The sequence below is a fragment of the Ornithodoros turicata genome, chromosome 1 (assembly GCF_037126465.1).
Source record: "Ornithodoros turicata isolate Travis chromosome 1, ASM3712646v1, whole genome shotgun sequence".
NCBI classification, from domain to species: domain Eukaryota; kingdom Metazoa; phylum Arthropoda; class Arachnida; order Ixodida; family Argasidae; genus Ornithodoros; species Ornithodoros turicata.
The window spans coordinates 151,023,849-151,036,369 of record NC_088201.1 but is presented as its reverse complement, the minus strand read 5'-3'; the positions used below and the strand labels follow the sequence as shown (position 1 = coordinate 151,036,369).

Sequence of the window (12,521 nt, the reverse complement as noted above, 5' to 3'; positions counted from 1 at the left end):
CGTCATTTATTTACAATCGTAGTAGTCCGCGCAACGGATGGATGGCGCTGACCGTCTCTATCATGGCGTCATTCTGAAGACACAGGGGCCTATGGGAGTTACGCTACCTGTTTAAATATACCTTGTATCGCCCCAGACTATGAAACTCCCCATTCATCTCGTAACAAAGTTGTTGCTGTTGTTCTTGCTGTTGAGCTTTTCTGAGTCGCTCTCGCATGAACGAAACAACCGCGAGGGTCGCGCATGCGCATTATGAATCAGGGAAGGAGTCGTGGGGAGCGTGGTTTCGTACGAACGACCCACTCGCGTTGAGTCGCTTCGTTTTATTCCGCGAGCACGACCGATTGACATCGCGCAGCAAGATGGCGGCTGTTGTTTACCGTAGCGGAGCAGCAGTGGGTTTGCGAGATGTTTACTGGTGCCGACGATGTACGTGCTCATATATTCTGCTGTAAGTTGTTGGATGTAACGACGTATTCATTAGAGCATTTCACACGAATCGGCGAGCAGTTGTGGCGTAAGAGCATGTAGACCGTGTGAGAAAGCTTGTATGTGCAAAGCGCATTAGAGCTACGCAAAATGGTCATCCCCGTGTCGTTCCCTGTTTGGTGTAACGATCTAGAGAGGCTCGCACACGGGTGATGAACCTTTTTTAAAGCAAAACTCCCTCTAATATCACCGTGATTCATCAACGTGTGATTAAGTCTCCCAACAGCGCCCGAGTGTGCTTGGCAGAGCGTTGACAAGACGGTGACAGGCGTACTCCTCCTGAAGAGCAGCCTTCCGCAAAGGGAAGGCCTGAAAGCGCACCGCGATATGTCATGTTTAGGAAAGATACCAATGGTCCAGTTCTTACTCAAGTCCATCAGGAATCCATTTGGAGATGAACGATTTTTCCGATTTGTTAAAAGTCTCTGTAGTTCGCTTCCCATTCGTTTTTCGAATCGGCAGAATCAATCGTTCGTTTCGGGCACAAACAACTCGCTAAAGGTCCCTATGCTAGTGCCGTAAGAGGGCCGAAAAGTGAGAAATTACTCTCATATTGATTACTCTCATCAAGGAGGGGAGCGCCTTAGAGGAGTTGCTCTTTGTCTTGTTCCGTCGTTGGAATAACCGGTGAATATAGAACTGTGTGTGTATGACATAAATCAGTGCGCTTCTTTATTTTCCAGCTGATAGATTTTGCATGTGACAACGGTTATCTCTGCGTCGAGAAGGTTGGAGAGGATATCCCAAAGGTAACAGCTGCTGTTTAAAACTGGAATGATTCGGAAGGATAAGTCAATTTCAATTTCTATTTGTTCATTTTAAAAGAAACGGAAATGGAACTCAGAGTAAAAAGCCGAATGGCTTGATGAATGAGGTGAAGTGAAAGGTAACACGGCTCATGAAGTATCAAAATAGACACGATGCTTCGTAAAAAAAAACGTTGAGAAGAAAAGATATACAAAGTATATGTGTGTGGAGAAGATATATAAAGTATATATGTGTGGAGACAATGTGCGGTCAGCTTTATCACGAAAAAAAAATGTTAGGAGGAGCAGAAATTAGAAGTATAAGCCCTGGGACACTACCATAAAAACTGAGAGAGGGGCATGCAGAGCGTAGTCACAGCATTAGGGCTAGTCTTGTGTCCGCCTTTTCTCGGTTTTCGTCCATGCTGCACTACTTCGCAGCTCAATAGTGTTTATTTTTTCCTTTTTGTTGGACCATATTGTGACAGTTGATTTTATCACGCAGTACGCAGAGTGCATGATCAGTCTTTACTTAACAAACTCGGTGAGTATCGGGTCCCCACCTCTTAACTGTATTTCTGTAGTGTCATCTTCTGTTTCTTGTACCTTGGCATGCAGCGACCACTGTTTTTAGGGAAAGCAAGGGACAGGTAATAATGTACTCCGTGGTGATGCATTGCACCAGGTGCTGCGTAAGTGTTTCTTACATATGGGAGGGGCGTTCAAGTCAAAACGGGACTTTTCGTTTTTTTTACAAAGGTAAAATGAACTTACAGGCGAGAAATTAGTTTTGTTTTTCAACATAATCTCCAGCTGCACTAATGCACTCGTCCCAGCGTTTCACGAGAGCTTGGATGCCAGAAGCATAGAAATCCTTACCGGCACGTAGCAGCCATGGTCGAACCGCATTCTTGACCTCGTCGTCGCAGCTGCCGTGGCAGACTCCAAGGATCGCCTTCAGTGGCCAGCAGAGATGGAAATCACTGGGGGGCGAGTTCTGGACTGTAAGGGAGATGTGGCAGCAACTCCCAGCCAAGTTCCTGTAAGGTGCATGTCGTGAGGTACGCGGTATGGGGGCGTGCATCGTCCTGTAGGAGGAGGATTACTTTGGTGATGAGGCCCGGCCGCTCTGGCTTCAGCGCCTTATGCACATCCCTGAGAACCTGGCAGTAATATACAGCATTGAAGGGGGTACCGTTAGGCAGAAAATCAACATGAACAACGCCAGCCTTGTCCCTGAAAACCGTGGTCATGACCTTACCCGCAGACGGGGTGCTTCGCAGCTTCTTGGAAGCTGGCGACCCCGGATGCTTCCACTGTTCTGATGCGCGTTTAGACTCAGGAGTGAAATGGAACAACCACGTTTCATCTCACGTGATGATCCGATCAACATATATGTATATACAGGGTGTGGCCAGCTAAATGTGACCATATTAAAAAAAAAACACATATCTATCACTTTTTCGGAGATTAAATCAATTGCACTTTTGCACATGCTGAAGGGCACTCCCCAGGAGGACACCCTGTATACACATTCTCGAGTGTCTTGATGATTCAGACGGCGCCGTATTAATAAACAGAATAAGTTCGCACAGAGCACCACTAGGAATACCTTGAGATGACATCACTTAATTCTTTGTGAAATTACATAGGCAAGACGTTTCGAACGGTGGACCTTTCTTTTCAAAGTGAAAAGATATAATGAGCTGGTCAAACAGTTGGAAACACTCACTTTCGTGTGCTTCGACAGCTTGGGGGAAGGGAAATGACAGTGCGTTGAGGATGCCGAAGGGAGGTCATAAATTCTGTGTGCGGGGTCCTGTCGAGTGTGTCTCGCACGTGGGTGGGTGATTTGGGGGGGCGGGGGGCTTTCCCTAAGAAGCATTTGTGTGGAAAAGACTGGTTTGCGTCGCGTAAACGTGTGTAGCTTCCTATGGTGTTGCAGGCGTTATTATTTCTTCATGATCTTTACAGTGGACAGCGATCCCGGTTGTTCGTTTAGGGCCGGATTGAATTGATGTATTAAAAAAGATACATTCATTTCACAATCCCTACCGCTCTTGAATCCGGAATATACAGGGTGTTCAAAATTAAGCTTTCACGAGCGTTACGCAAACACAGCGATGACAGGAAGCCGGATGATAACTTTACGCTACTTGTGTAAAAAACAGGTGCTGCTAATTATGTATCACCTGTTTCTTACTCGAGGAACAGAAAAATAGCACCAGTTTTCCTTTTGTTCGCCTATTTATAAAGTGCTAGTGAAAGCTTAATTTTGAACACCCTGTATATAGGTAAAAGGATTATCAAACGGCCAAGAAGTTTTACAGAAGTTCATAAAAAAAAGAAGAAGACGCGAAACAGATTTTAGGGAAGTTACAAACACTAGTTTATTACATAGGGAGACGTTAAAAAGTAAAATGGGCAAGGCGTCGACGTTTCGACAGTGCCACTGAACTTCCATAACAGCTGTTCCCGCGTCTTTTTTTTTAACTTATATATATATATATATATATATAGAGAGAGAGAGAGAGAGAGGGAGAGAGAGTGCGCAGATAGAGTAGTCCCACATTTTCGCACATAGCGCGTTCCCTGCATACCGTACAAACTTCCGGCGGCGCAGGACAGCGCGTTTATGCAGTAGCAAATCGAGAAAAGAATCGTAGTAACCAAACTCTGCGCAATAAAATCGTTAGCAACGTTAACTTCGCTCCGTGTATTTCCAATGGGAAATTGCAGTGTAGCACAGTAGCATCACCCTACCGCTAGGGGTGCCACCGACACACAAACAAAACGAGATCTGGCAACTGTGCCATGACCGCCATACTGACTTCTGCATAGGAAAATCGGGATGCACGGAGTGCAACCTTTGCATTGATAACTTTTTGTTACTTTGAGTTGGGTACCAAAATTTTTTGCTAGTTTTTATCTGATAAATGTGTCCGCCACCGGAAGTTCATGCGCTAAGCATGCAACACCGGACAAAAATGCAAAAATGTGGGGCTACTTTATCTGCACCCACCCTGTATATGCAGGGTGTCCACGCTAAGTGTGAACAGACTTTTTAAAAATATATCAATCACTTTTTCCGACATGAAATCAATTGCAATATAGCATATGATGAAGGGCACTTCCTAGGGGGGCATTAACAGACTCCTAAGGCAATGTCTTAATTAACTTTCAATAATTAACTTTTTAATTATAAAAGCTACGAAGTTGCTCCAATGAGAACATCTGATCTCTTCGGTCACCAGATACCAAAGCTGTTTTTAGAACAAAAATCCGTTCGATAGATCGTCCGCAAAAAATTCGTGAAGGAACGCCATTTTTTTCTTTATTTTATTCATTGCGCATCTCTAGAGACGCGTCTTTCCTTCGCCCCCAATATGAGAGGATGAAAGAGCACAAAATCGCCTCTTGCGACCTGGAAAAAGATTAAAAGAAAACAGAAAATGCAGCCCAAGATAAGGGCAGTCGCGATAGAGTCATCCGATAGATTTGTGTTTTTGTTTTGTTTCCGCAAGTAAAAGCTAATCTTCGACGCATGAGGCGGCACTGTGCTCTTTCACGCTCTCACACTGGGGGTAAAGGAAAGCCGCTTCTTTGAAGATGCGCCAATAAACCAAATAAAGAAAAAAATGGCGTTCCTTCACGAATTTTTTGCGGACGATCTACCGAACGGATTTTTGTTCTGAAAACGGTTTTGGTATCTGGTGACCGCAGAGATCAGATGTTCTCATTGGAGCAACTTCGTAGCTTTTATCATTAAAAAGTTAATTATTGAAAGTTAATTAAGACATTGCCTTAGGAGTCTGTTAATGCCCCCCTAGGGAGTGCCCTTCAGCATATGCTATATTGCAATTGATTTCATCTCAAAAAAAGTGATTGATATATTTTTAAAAATCTGTTCACACTTAGCGTGGACACCCTGTATATATATATATATATACAGGGTGTCCCAGAAAACGTGTCATTGAATTATAATAAAAAAACTACGCCACCTAGAATCATGCGGTCAAGAGCATTTGTTCTTGTTAGGTTTTCGCCACCTCGTAATGTGAATGTCATGTACTTCAAGTTTAATTATGTAAATATTTGCGAACTGAACTCGAAAATTTGCCAAGTAAACGTAACTTTTTTACCCCACCAATATGAAGAGAGTTCCGAATTCACTCAAATTCATAATAATTCACAGTGATATTCACGAGCTATCCCATCGGATAAAATAGCCGAATATCATGCTTTTCGGAGCATCGGACCAAACGCGCGATGAGTTTTTGAGCGCAATCGCTCTCAGTGCGACGAAAGGAGGTTCCGAAGCCAGCTCACAAAGTGATAGTAGCAAAAGTAACAGCTCCTAAAATTAGGAGAGGGAAAGCATTATCCCAGCGAAAGTCGGACGTGATAAGCCGTGCCTGCTTTATCTCTTTCTGCGATGTCGGGGAGGGCTGGGTTTCCAACATCCTTTCGTCGGACTGACAAAGATTGCGCTGAAAAATTCATCGTGCGCTATTCTGTGCGACCTCCGTAGAGCATGATGTTCGGCTATTTTTTCCGATGGGATAGTTCCTGAATATCCCTGTCAATTATCATTAATTTGACTAAATTAAACACGCTCTTCACATTGGTGGGGTAAAAAAGTGACCTTTACTAGGCAAATTTCCGACTTAAGCTCGCAAAAATTTACATAATTAAACTTACGTTACACGACATTCACATGAGGAGGTGGCAAAAACCCAGTAAGAACAAATGCCATCGACCGCATGACTCTAAGTGGTGTAGTTTTTTTCATTATAATTCAATGACACGTTTTCTGGGACACCCTGTATATATATATATATATACGACTTAATCCCGACTTAAGCTCGCAAAAATTTACATAATTACACGACATTCACATCAGGGCGGGGGGGGGGGACAAAAACCCAGTAAGAACGAATGTCGTTCAACGCATTACTCTAGGTGATATAGTTCTTTAGTATAATTCAATGACATGTTTTCTGGGACACCCTGCATACAAAGCTGCTCCCACGACGTCTAGTGAGAGCCCGAGAACGATACTAGATGACTGGCCATCATACACGACATTAGAGCGTGAGGGGGCACGCTTTTTTTCCCGACTGCAACACCAGTGGCCGTTTGAACATGATCATGTGAGGTAGACACGAACGTGCTCACAATTAAAATCGTAGTTCGTATCAACGTCGCAAAACAGGTTAATGTTGTACGAGCTGGGAGGGAATTGTTTTTTCTCACGCATGTCGAAACATACTTTCTGACACGAGAGACACAATAATGACGACAAAATGTCACGTCTGACGGGAAATGACAGGAGACGCGTGAGAGTGAGAGAAAGGACCATTTTCCATTGGCCAATCCAGTGGCACATGTGGAGTATGCGTTCCGTAAACTCCTGCGACGGTCAGTAGATTGCAATATGCTCAACTGAGTTTCATTTGCCAGGTGCATATACTGGTATATCTAGCTCATGCAAAAAGTATAGAAGCAGGGCCAAGTTCAATATTCTGTATACGGGTCCTGTTTAGTGCTTGCACATGTACGTGTGTGTGCAGGAATGATAAAGATGGAAAGACCTACAAACATTGCACATGGGTCGTGACATTCGAGATAGTTTGTGTGCAGTCAATGTGTCCAAGTAGTCAATTCAAATGTCCAAACGCTGGTCCCGGTTGCATAATCCATGCGCAGTCGTAAAGTTACTCAAACTCAACGGACGAGCATCTATCCAACCCAAGGCAGCACGAATGATGCATGGTCCATGCAAGGTCTGTGGAAGTCGTAGAGCTAGTACAGTGAAGCAACACGTTTTTGCTGTCTTCTGCTTCTACGCATATGACGGTCGGCTTCTAATGTAAATCGGAGAAGTTCATCTTATCGATATCCCACAGAAATGAGAGACCAAAACGCCGAGTCGCTCCGCCGTTGGCTGTGCTATAGTTTGATTCCTGCATACCCAATGGATCTGTGTCTGCGCATAACATGAAGTAATTGCCCACAGATTTTTTGTTACAGACGACAGCTGCGGAATTCGATGAACATGACAGGAATCTGCTTGTAGAAGGTGCAGTAAGTACAGCGAATAACAACTGTGTCAATGCAGCGAAGATTTTTACGTTTAATGGACAGCGTGTAGTAATGAGTGATGCTGCCAAGTTTTCCCTGCGTGCCAATTAAGAAATGTAATCCAGCAAAGCATTGTAGTTTAGTTCTTCGAGAGGTAGACGACACAAATGACAGATCAGAGGGGAGCGGGCGCACGAATGCTAGAAGCAAACGAAGATTGCATGTGCGAGTGCAAATAAACATTGTTCATAGTGGGGCATTCATCTTGCTCTGTGCGTCATTCTGTCGTTGGCCAAGGACAACAAAAGTGAATCAGCACCAACAGGTCTAGATCGCATCTCCACATCATGATCAGTGTGACGATACTGTTGAGATGACGGTGATTGGGGTCTCTATGAAATATTGCCTGTAATTTACTGGAAATGTGGGCAGTTTGTGTTCCATAAATACACTCTAAGAAAAAAAATGAGTACTTTTACTCCTTTCGGGGACTAAATGCATTGCCACAAAAATAGTCCCTTTCGGGAGTAAATGCACGGGAGTAAATGCACGGGAGTAAATGAATGTCACAGAGCGGAGACTGCATTTGACGAGGTGTTGTAAGAATCCCGGGTACATAATTCGTGTGCATGCATGAAAATACTTTGAAGCAAACCGTCAACCGTGATATATCGAGTGATATAAAATCTTGCGCAATACATAGGGCACAATTTGCGAAGAAAGTTGCGCTAACTGTTTCTTACTCTGTGTGGCTGGAAAATTGCTACGTTGCCTGGGTTGTACAGCCTTATGCCGTTGAAATTGACCCAGGGCACATTTATACGTAGGCTGTTGCATTCCGGAGACCATTCGCGAAGTTCAGTGACAATTTGCAGCCCTGGGGAGTAAATGTCGGGACTAAATATCGGGTTAGGGGACTAAAATGGGGAGTAACTGCAATCAAGGGGAGTAGAAGCTGCAATTACTCCCCGTTTTACTCCTTTTTTTCTTAGAGTGTACCCAATCAACATCAGCAGCACAAGAAGCAATGTCTTCAGCGCCCACAGACAAGGGGTGACTTATTAGACACCAACTGGTTCTTAAGTAGGCACCCCGGAGTGCGAATGTTTTGGGTCAGCACTCACTGAACTCGCTACAAGCGTCACTCGCGCACCAGGAGCGTGAGACCCCAACCTTTTTTTTCTCTCTCGCGTCACTGCGATACGTGAAAGCAGACGACAAGCGCCCGTGTGGATGACATTTGCTGTGTGGACATCCTTTCTGCTCAGCGCCGACAGGACGGCCTCCAAAGCGTGGGCTCGGTAGCCAAAGACGGACTTACTATGTTGGAAAATTGCACCCCTTAGGAGAAAGTGTACTATTTTTATAACTAGTATCATGCTTTTTGATTAGTGCAACATTAGGGCAACATTAGGGCAACATGCACATAATAGGTATCGGAGGTTATTTGCGCGAAGTGTAGTGTTTTAATGGAGACACAATAGCGCCATGCAGCCCTCCTCATAGTGAACAACTCGTATAACGTTAGCAACGAATTCGAATATTTTCCATTCCATTCGCGTTTAAGAGGAGAAGTCCTCACAGCTGCAGTTGCCCCTTCCAATGTTACTATAGTTACAAACTAAGCCAATATGTCTTAGCTGTGCATCGCATCAGCAGAAGGCCGGAAGGGGTATCAGTGAGCAAGGAACGTAGCACTGTAGATCTATTTTCGCTGTTTATTGGACGCTCCGGGTGTCTCTACCCCCTATTCGAGTACGCCGAAAGAGAGGCTCCCACTTCTCGCGTCCATGGCATTCCACGGGGAGTCTTTGGAATCGTCAAGAGAGATTGGCTGACGTGCACGATCCTGTACAAGCCCATACTTGTCTGGAATCAGCGGGTTTGAAATCTACAGATCCTGCCAATGTTTCTTCCGATTAGTAGACACGTATGGTACGGTACCCAGCACGTGTCTATTAGTCCATTATTAGTCGGAATCTGGAAAACGGCTACAGTTATTCCGTTCCTGAAACCTAGAAAGGATGCTTCAAATCCAAGCAGTTACAGACCCGTAGTTCTTACGAGCTGCCTTGGCAACACGTTAGAGAGAATGGTTAATGACTGGCTGGTCCATTTCCTGGAAGGGAGCCAATGTCTAGCTATGTTGCATGTTGTTTTCGATCCGGACGTTCGACGATGGATCGTTTGATACGTCTACAGGGGACCACCCGTGAGGCATTTGTGCAAAAATGCCACTGTCTGTCTGATTTTTCGATCTAGGAAAAGCCTAGGATATTATTTTGTGGCATGGTATACGGTTAGGTCTCCACTGCTTTGTCTTCTTATACGTATTGCGGATTTCCTCGGAGACAGAACATTTGGAACAACTCTGTCATGCCCATCTTTGCAAGAGCATAGCGTGCCACAGGGGTCTGTTTTGAGCGTCACACTACTTCTGCTCAAGATCAATTCTGTACCTATTGCCGTCCAACCATCCATAAAGTACATTTTGTATGTGGATGATATTCGGTTACCTTGTAGCTCCACAACCCGAATAATAGTTGAGCGACAAGTGCACCTAGCAGTCAGTAGACTGGTGAAATGGTTTTCCAAGACCGGGCGTTGCGGATTGATTTCGTCTTTTTTTAATCGGATTCGTAGAAGACAAGAACGATGATGGGAAAGTGTGTGTGCTTTATAAAGCGTGGAACTTTACGATTGGTTGTGTTGTCTGGGGATGCCATTGGTACACTGACGAGATAAAAGTTATGAGTAAGCGTCGAACCTGTCTCTTGGCCTTTTCTTGAACAACGTGTTTAAAGTTTCACCAGAGAGGACAGTCCCCGTCCAGTTCTCTAGAGTTAGGGCAGTGTTTCCGCCACCGACCATAAAACTCGATACCCACGGTCTTCTTGTTCAGTTTGTACACAAATTTCTTGGTATCATATTCGACAAAAAGCTCACATTTCTGCCTCACGTAAAACGCTTGAAGCTTAAGTGTATGAAATCTCTAAATTTAATAAAAGTTTTGGCACACAGGTCTTGGGGAGCAGATAGGAAAACGCTGCACACGGTATACACTACAAACAATCCACTCAACACTCAATTATGTGAGCATTGTGCACTGTTCAGGTCGTCATTCGGTACACAATCAAGGGCTGTGGCTGATATTAGGTGCTCTCAGAGCCTCTCCGGTTGAAAGCCTTTTACGCCCAAGCTAAAGAGTGGTCTCTAGAAAGGCGTCGACTTTACCTTGGGGCAATGTATGCCCTCAAAGCCGAAAGTTCTCCTGCGGGGATTCTTCTGTGGCAGTCTCCACCAGAGTACAATTGCCCATTATTAAATATGACATGCGTGAAACCCCTATGCAAGTATTGCAGCAGGAATTTAAAGATACCAAACCAAGCTTTACAGGACACATAGAAACATATATACGGACGGCTCAAACTCCAGTACTGCAGTACCATGTGCTACGGCCTCAGGTACATGTACACAATCTCTTTGGCTGAAGAATGTGGCATCAGTATTTGCAGCAGCGGTTTACGCAGTGATCTTAGCTTTAAATTTCATATTACAAACTCATCTAAAATCCTCCATAATATATACAACCTTTCTCCCTCCAGTCTGCAGGCCATATGTAATGTACACAAAACAGCGAAAAAAAACTGGTACAAGGAGCACCATATTTGGCTAGCGTGGTGCTCAACAGGTATTACCACATGGAGTTCTGTTGGGTGCCAAGTCACCAGTGTTGTGCCCGCTACTCAATTTAGGTATCGAAATACCGCTACCCGCTACCCTATTTAAAAGTAGCGCGATACTAGCGGCGCTACAAATCTACGAATGTGGCGCGATACCGCTACAGCTACCAAAAAATGTGGCGCAATTACCCTTGCGCTACTTTCTCGCCGATGGCTTATGAATACGTGCCGTATATACGCCAGCGAGATTCAGGGCTGAACGACGACGCGACTCGACTTGCTGATCTGACTTACATGATCTGACAGCGAGTTCACTAGACGTACTCTAGCGTCTAATTTATTTTAGTTTCTCCCTCAAAAGTAGCGGTAGCGGAGGCTGTTCCGCTACTCAAAATTGTAGCGGAAATTACTTTGTCCTACAAATAACAGATGTAGCGGAGTTACACCTCCGCTACTGAAAAATGTAGCGATTACAGTAGTGCCGCTACAAGTAACGCCGCTACGCACAACACTGCAAGTCACACTGGTATACATGGTAACGAGAGTGCAGATCGGGCTGTTGCTGCAGCGACCCTTTCTGCTGACATCACTCCCTTTGGAATGCCCTATGAGGGTCATAGGTAAGCCGTGAATAAAGCCGTCAACCTAAAATGGCAAGAATTTTGGGAACGGCAGACGGAAAATAAAGTGCAGAGAGCAAAGCCCAATATTCAGTGTTGCACCTAGTACCTATACGGCCGGCCGCAGTGTCTGGTACAATAACGCCTAAGAATCCGCCTTAAAATTTAGGCCGACCGGTGCCTGCTTCGAGTGGAGGAACCATCTGAATGTACTCATTGTAGCGATCCTCTGTCCATTTTACATTTACTCGTAACAAACGTCGTCAAAATAATTTCAGTGCGTTTTACAAATACCTTTATCACTGCACTGCGGCTCTCTTGTTGGGTGACGAAGCTATCTTCCCCTTTTGCGCAGAATTTAATTTGTTGAAGGACATCTGAACTCGTAAAACATTTTGTAGTTTTAGAATGATGGGTTTTATGAATTCATGAGATGTTTTGACTCAACATGGTGTTTTCTTTTAACAAGTCCATTCTAATCATTGCACCGGCACGTTATGACCATAGTTGTCAATGCGCCAAAAATACCCAAATCATCACTCATCAACAACAACAAAATAGCTATTGTTGGTTTTGTCCCGCTGCTCGGGCTTCAGTCGTCACTCACCTTGTCTGCAAGCTTGCCAGCTTGTGTGCTATCCTATCTGTTTGTGCCTCATTAATTTTTTTTTCTGTTTTTCAGCGGTGTTTATATAAAGCAGTGCCGAACATGGATGTGGGACGGCATCTGGCACTGTACTTTCGAAAAATATCTGGTTAAGTAAGTGCAAGTGGTATGAATAAAGTACTAAAAAATGGCTGCCATAAAAACTGAAAATGGTTAAAAATAAAAACTACATTGACGATGAAGGCTTGTCTTACGATCTCCCTCGCACTTCTGAGGCACATGAGACTTTGTA

The 12,521-nt window shown here is 44.4% G+C and overlaps 1 long non-coding RNA gene across 1 annotated transcript; it reads left to right on the top strand.

The window, feature by feature from the left end:
- Positions 1-1,172: 1,172 nt before the first annotated feature.
- Positions 1,173-12,421, top strand: LOC135371078 (uncharacterized). The gene is made up of 3 exons (XR_010415502.1): positions 1,173-1,238; positions 7,269-7,317; positions 12,305-12,421. It is a non-coding gene; the product is annotated as an uncharacterized LOC135371078 (long non-coding RNA).
- The last annotated feature ends 100 nt before the right edge of the window (positions 12,422-12,521 follow it).